Here is a 7803-nt window from a genome sequence, read left to right as displayed (position 1 = left end):
TCGCCAGCAGCCAAGCCAGCCGAGGAAAACGGCGCGGCTCAGCACGCGGCCCAGATCGCGGCTCGGCTCGCGGCTCAGCGCGAGGCTCGGCTCGCGGCTCCGCGCGCGGCTCGGCTCGCGGCTCAGCGCGCGGCTCAGCCCGCGGCTCAGAGCACGGCGCGCGTGCGTGCGCGGAGGGTGCGCTCGTGGCTGCGCCGCTGACGCGCGCGTGAGAGCGCGTGCAAGCGCGTCGGTTGAGCAGCTGGCGCGTGGAGGCGCGTGGCTGCGCGTGGAGGCGCGTGGAAACGGCCCACGGCGTCAGGTGGCGCGTGCATACCACGCGCCGCCTTCCAGGGTGTTTTCTGGTCCGATTTTTGTACTGCCGGACTCCTTTTTTCAAAATAAAACTATTTATTGTATGAAAAAAGACATTAATAAACATAAAAAAAATATTTTTATGCTCCTAATCTGATAAAAATTTTTTCTTCCTCTAGAAATATTCATGTGTATAATATATATACATATACATACAAAAGTATACACATGATTAAAGGAAACACGAAAATATCCATAAACATGCTCTGATACCAATGTAAACAGAACAACACAGAATATGCAGCGGATAAAATAATTTTGATCATACCTTCTTGATGACAGAACCTTCTTGGATAAATCACGTGCTTCTAGGAAACTTCTTGATGAACCAGCCCAGCAGTGGAGTGATATCACAGATTGAATATCACCCACACCAACCACAGTGTCAAAGACTTGATCGTTGTTTTTGTGGGGAAGAGTCAGTATGTGGGTAGAAAAACAGACTACGTTGTTTCTCCTTCTTTCTCAGATTACCCATAACCATATCAGATATTTAATATATTATAATATCTATCCATATCAGTTAAAACTGATAACAACTGTATCTTGAGTGGTTATCCTAAATAGGTTTGAATTCAAAATCAAAACCTATTTGGATAATGATCAAATGTTAAATTTAAATGGTCATGCCACATGGGCGCCCATTACTAACAAAAATTAATTACAATCCATTGTGATAATTGATTATGTCTTGAAGTGGTGTTACTGCCTCATTGTGATATTTTCAATTACGGCCAAAATGGTTTGGTCTTATGTCCCTATGTGACTATGATTAATAGCTTGAATTCATTATTTGGTATGTATAGTAGATTTTCCTTCAAAATACTTACATGTGCAAGGTCAGTACTTACAATTCTTATAGCAAATAAACCATATACTATTTCTATTTCTAAGAAGAAAAAAGGGCCAAAAGCCAAATTGAAACAATCCAAAAAACAAGGACAGAGACTATGCATTATTATTCATTCAAGCACCATTGATGATATTTGCAGTGCTCCAGTGAGAAATTAAAATCCATGTACAACAAACAGTCCCTTAAATGTTTCTTTCTTTTTTTTAAAGACACTTCACAGAAGCTTGCGATTTGCATTTCGAGCTGCCTCTGGTTCTCCATATCGGGAAATTTCGGGGACCATTTGTGCACTTTCTTTTCACCCTTCAATGGCTTCTTCCAAATAGACATTGCAAGAAAGTGGGTATATGTACTCTATGTTCAATCCTTGCAACGATGGAGTTGCAACGATGAAAAACAGGAACACAGGGGACCATAAATCGATCGATTATATATATATATATATATATATACATGAACAGAGAGAGAGATTGAGAGAGAGAGACACTAACCTGGTAAGTACAAGGCGGAGGCGAAGATGAAGAGCGGCAAACCCAAGGGACGAAGTGAGGAGATGGTGGGTAGGGCTTGATGAACCGATCGGAAGATCAAGGAAATAGGAAACTTTTTTTTATTAAGGAAGAGGGCAACAATGAGGGAAGATCAAGGCTCAGGAACATTTTTTATTTAATTTTTTTCCAAACGACGTAGTTTATTTCCTTTTCGCGACCAACATCTGCTGGTAGCCAAAAGATTTGATGTCCCGCCTTTTTTTTTCGCGCTCCCGCCATCACGTTTGGCGACCACATTTTCTATTTGGTCACAAATACTTAACTATTAGCCACCAAAAAAATGTTGGTCACTAAAACACCATCATCCGTGACCAAAATAAATTTTGGTGGCAGATTACTATACTTTTTGTGACCAACTAAAAATAGGTGGTCCCTAAAGGTGTTTTTTCTTGTAGTGCATGCAAGATCTATTTACTAATCTCCTTCTATGGAAAACAAGACCCATGACTGGGCCTTCACATTCTTCTTCTCTCTGCTTAAGCTTATTTTTTGAGTTCATTCTTGATGTGTATATATATTGGCACTTGCTAATTCTGTCAAAACCTTTGTTGATTATCAATCTAGCTTTAAAAAAAGCAAAAAACAAAAAAAACAAGTTTACATATCCATAATTGGGTCTTCACTTTCTAGAAGTGGCTTCAGCAAGCCAAGAACAAAAGGGAGTTGCCAAACAAGTGTTCTGGGCAAAACAAAAACCAAGAGGGGATGTCGACCAAGAGCTCTCAGCAAGGGGAAAAAAAAAAAAAAACAAAACAAAACAAAACAAAACAAAACAAAACGATGAGCAAGAACAAAGCAACTGAGTTCAATAGAAATAGCGAACGTAGCTCAGTAAAAACACATCTGGGAGGCAGTCAATTGCAATCTCGTTTAGCCAATCCAAAAATCGCACGAGCTACGCTAGGGAAAGATTTATGCTCTTATTTTAAATTTACTTGTATATAAAATTGAATATGCATTTATTCATGGTCATACAATGATTATATGAATTACACATTTCCTTTGTTTTCTCCCTCCGTGAAAGGTTATTTGCAAAGGAAAATTAGCGTGGAAAGTCAATTGGCTGACAACCAATGTGTCAACCAGAGTTACGACTAGCATCCGATCAAGATAGAGACTAATCATTTGTTCAGAGATCTAAGACCTTTGCTGAAATAAATAAACACGGGAGTTCCTTGTTTCTCACTTCAATAGCAACTTTTATGCGAAAATGAGCATATATATATTTACTCAAAACTTGCTCAAGAAGAACTCACTAAGCTTTCCATTCTCTCTTAAAAGACTGGTTTCGGCAACTTTGATCACTGAAGAGAGTGCTAAGAATAACGAACTTCAGAGGTTGGCCAAAGAATGTCGCAATATATGATCACTACATGGACAATCACATTTTTATCTGATCACATGCTCAGCTACAAATTGGCAACTCAACGATTACTTATCTTGGCCTGAAAACCAAGAAGATTGAGGGTGTGTTTGGTTTGTATTTGTAGAGTAGTTTTTGAGATAAAAAGTACGAAAACTTGTTTGGTTTGCCTTTTTTTAGAAATGGTTTTGAAAAATTGTTTTAGAGAGAGAGTTTTAAAAAAAGTGATTGATTTGATGTGTATGAGAGAGAAAGAGTGATTTTGGAAAGTAGGTAATCAAACAAAATTTTGAGATTTTTTTTGAAAAAATTTGTTTGGTTTGATTACTCTTGAAAATATGTTTGTAGAGAATTTTTTCTAAAATTTTTTCTGCAAAACAAACCAAACCAAACAAGGCCTGCATGTCACATAAACGGAAACTCTTGCTGCTACCAACTCTCTCTCTAAATATATATTTTCTTGAGTTTTTTAGCATGAACCCTTATTATATATGCTTAAAATTGTATAAATTTAGTGAAAATACTTTTTGCATGAGAACAACTTGGTACACTAACAACTTGATCATATTTTTCTCTCTAAATTGTTGTTCAGCAAATAAATGGACGTAGGTCCTCCGAGAAAGAACGAAGCCGATCATGGAAGTAATGGTGACCGAAAATATGATTGACAAAGATTAGGAAAATGGCCAATCAAATGCAACAAGATAAAAGATTGATCAGAAGAAGCAACAACCGACCAAATGACTAAACACCCGATCATGATCAACAATGCTCTGAACATAAGAGCAGAGATGGTTCGACAACACCGTTGCCACACAAGCATCCGTAGAACAAAGACCAAGTTAATTGTTCATTTGTAGCACTGAACTAGATCATCATGTTACCATCTTTGGCTTGTTATTTGGCAAACTAAAATCAACCAAGTCACCACCACGAGCTTCTCTATCACCGTTGCCACTACCGGACCACCACCACCACCATCACCATCACCTAACTCCATTACTATCTAGAAGAAGAAGGAGGATGAAGAAAGAAATAAATTTGGACATAATTCTTATAATGTTTGAAATTGATTTTCGGACAATTTTCGACATGCCGAAACCACCCATTTCAAGGAGGAGCAAGAAGGCAAGATGGCATAGTATAAAGTACAAAGCAAGGTAAAGATATTAGTGAAAGAATGGAATAAAATCGTTAAAAATCGAGAAAGTTATGGAGTCGAAAGATTCCTCAAAGTAAAGACGGAAAAGCAAGAAAAAATCTGGGTTGCCGCTAGTTTAAGGAGAAAGAAACTGGATTTTATTCAATGCTTTTTGGCCTTTGGTACTACGGTGCATCCTAGTACATTCAGGTTACTCAGGTGGTTCGATGACTTTGGGGATGACCACCCCTAAGTTTTTCAACATGTAGAATCCATTTTTGGGTTCTGATTATGTAAATTCCAGGTCCAAGATAGTGATCAGCGACCAACAAACTTGGAAGCATCAAATGGAAGTTCAACGGTGAGATCGTGCCCAATCAACATGAAATTTTAGCAAGATGATCACGAAGCTAGGATGGACATATGCAGTGGCTGGAATCATCAATTGTAATTAACAACTTGTAGGAGAGGGTTCGAGAAAGGAGTTGAAAAATTCGAAGATCTTCAAGATCCTTGAAGAACAACTTCGAATTCTCTAGAATATGATGAGAGGCTTAGATTCTTCAATAATCTCAACTTAGGAACACAAAAACAAAGGAGATGATGGAGATAAGAGATTGGGTGAAGAAGAAGGCAAAATGGCTAGAGAGAGAATAATGGCAAGGCTCTCCCAGGGATCTCCCACTTTCACTCTCAAGGTTGATAATGGAGAAGGGAAATTAGTTCTTTCCCAAGAGTTAAAAATCTCCAAAATCCATCCCTTGTAAAGCTATGGGTGGGTGCTATTTATAGGCACCTCATGATGTAGGATGGAGCCCATGTGCAAGGCACATGGGGGATATTCTCTCTAACCACCTTGTCAGAGGAGGTGACCTCTCCGAGGAGGTGACTTCTCCGAGGAGGTGACTTCTCCGAGGATGAGAAAACCCCGAAGAGGAGATCAATCCCTCGGCGAACCCTTCTTCTTAGCCACACCTAACCAATGATCCCCAATCATCCCAAAGGGTCAGGGGTAGTCCCAGAGGACGTCCTGCCGCAAAATATTGCCGAGTCTCATGGACCCCCCGGGGTCGTGCCACCTCGACCCGGGTATAGGCTAGTTTAACCGAAGAGTGAATTTATCCCCACTCACCGTCCTCGGGATCGGGTCCTTTGTTCGAACTCCATTACGCCCATGGTTCTGGTGCGTAGATCCCGGAAAGCTCCGAGCCCGCAAGTGTTCTGGGACTCATTAACGGAGCGACTTCTAGATTGCGTCTGAATCCGTTCGAAGCCAAGTACTTCGGATCTCTAGATTCGTGGGTCCGAATCCTTTCGAGTCCGAGTGCCTCGGATCTCTAGGCTTGCTTAATACCCTTTCGAGTCCGGGCCCGAGTAAGTCTCTAGGTTCGTGGACCCGAACCCTTTCGAGGCTTACAGCGATTCAATCCGTTTGATGGCGATAAATCTGGGCCCACCGATTCTTGGACTTGCGATAAATTCGGGCCCACTAATCTTGGGCTATTGGGCCTAAATAATTTAGTGGGCTCAAATTAGCCCCTCTTACACAACCTAACCATTGCAAGCAAGAGTTGCTGCAGAATACTTTCAAGGCATGACTTTGTTTACTTAGTGAAATATGGTCCATGGAACTTCATCACAAGAAACTCAAAATTTTTGTCGAAGCTGACCGTTTTCTTCAAGCCCCAACTTAGCAAGATGATTTGTAGATGAATGTCAAAATTGTTTGACAAACTTTTTCAACAATCCAGCAGCTCGATTGAACTTTATCCAAAGTACCAAGCATCAATTTCACATGCTCTCATGAAGCAAAGACAAAGTCCAAAGCAGGCATTTTTGGCCGACACTTAACTAGACCAGGGAACTCCATCATGCCCATCTCCTAGGAAAAAAATAGCTTTGGGTCTCATTATATGTCTCGGTGACTTAACTCTATGGTGGACACAACATGTCATCCAACAACAATTCAGGCACAAAGGGCCTGAGTCCCATGAAATCTCGCAAATAACTTACAACTCCTAAAATCCATTAAAGAATGGTGCTGAACTTGTTGCAACCATGGCCGAATCTTATGGGTTTAAATTGGCAACCGATCACCGCCACTTTGCGGTTCAACGATAGTTTCTCAGCTATCATTTATCAGTTCATCAAGTTGGAATATGTCTATGACATCCAACTTTAGCAACTACAACTACTAAAGTTGATCTATGTCAAATACAAATCGGACATCGTGCAACTACTAAAATGCTAATGCAATCATTCACGTCGACTGACAAGGATCTCACCTATGAAAAGCTATCCGACAATATCTCTTTGGCAGAAAACAAAGGTTGTTTAGCATTACAATTGAGTCAAAAGTAGATAATACTAAGAACATAAAGTTTTGTTGTGCATACAAGGCTCCAATATGAAGACCCATGCATAGAGGTTCAAGCACAAACATTTAACAAATCATAATTCAAAAGAGTTCAATGACGATAAAGAACGCTGAACCACAATGGCATCAAAGTACAAAAAATGATCGTGGAAGAGCCAACCTAGGATCACTGGTCACAAAAACATATGAAGCAAGGCCATCTCAAGGAGAGTCATCCACAAGAAATAGTGGGAGCATGATTTGAGCAATCCCTCTCACCTAATGAAATTATTGGCAATAACCTGCCTGATTTAGTTGAGTTAATAAATAAGTGGCTCTCACTAGCCTAATCTTTATTTCAATGCATCACGTGTCAAAATCTACGAAGTAATAAAATAACTCAGCTATCAAGAAGTTATGTGATTATATCAGCACCAGGTGACGAAGATCAAGAGCTTGAGAACAATATAGTGTACATAACTGTGAGCACAAATATTGACTAGAAATAATAAACTCGACATGTCAAAAATAAGCTTTGCAAAGATAAAGTGAAGGCTGCCAAACTTAAACATTCAAAGCTTGTCTCGATACAATTCATGAAAGTCATCACACTATGAATAAAGTAATTATGCCATGGCATAGTCTGCCTTTTGCTTGTACTTAGTACAACTCGCCATTTCCATACACTTAGCAAAGTCCGTCGTATGCCCTAGTCTTCTTAACCTTAGAGGAAAGAACAGATAAGCCCTAGCCTTACTAGGCATTGGAAATTGAGTAAGCCTTAGCCAAGCTAAGCATTAGAAAATTGAGTAAACCTTAGCTGAGTTAAGCATCAGAAAAAGAGTAAGCCGTAGTCTTACTAGGCATCGAAAATTGAGCAAGCCTTAGCCTAGCTAAGCATTATAAATTGAGTAAGCCCTAGTCTTAATAGGCATCAGACATTGAGTAAGCCTTATCCAAGCTAAGCATCAGAAAATGAGTAAGCCCTAGTCTTACTAGGCATCGAAAATTGAGTAAGCCTTAGCTGAGCTAAGCATCAAAAATTGAGTAAGCCTTTGCCAAGCTAAGGATTGGAAAATGAGCCTTAGTCTTACTAGGCATCGAAAATTGAGTAAGTTTACCCGAGCTAAGCATCAGAAATTGAGTAAGTCTTAGCCGAGCTAAGCATTAGAAATTGAGTAAGCT

The sequence above is a fragment of the Camellia sinensis genome, chromosome 12 (genome assembly GCF_055761805.1).
Source record: "Camellia sinensis isolate YWXY chromosome 12, ASM5576180v1, whole genome shotgun sequence".
NCBI classification, from domain to species: domain Eukaryota; kingdom Viridiplantae; phylum Streptophyta; class Magnoliopsida; order Ericales; family Theaceae; genus Camellia; species Camellia sinensis.
Note: the sequence above shows the minus strand (reverse complement) of the source record.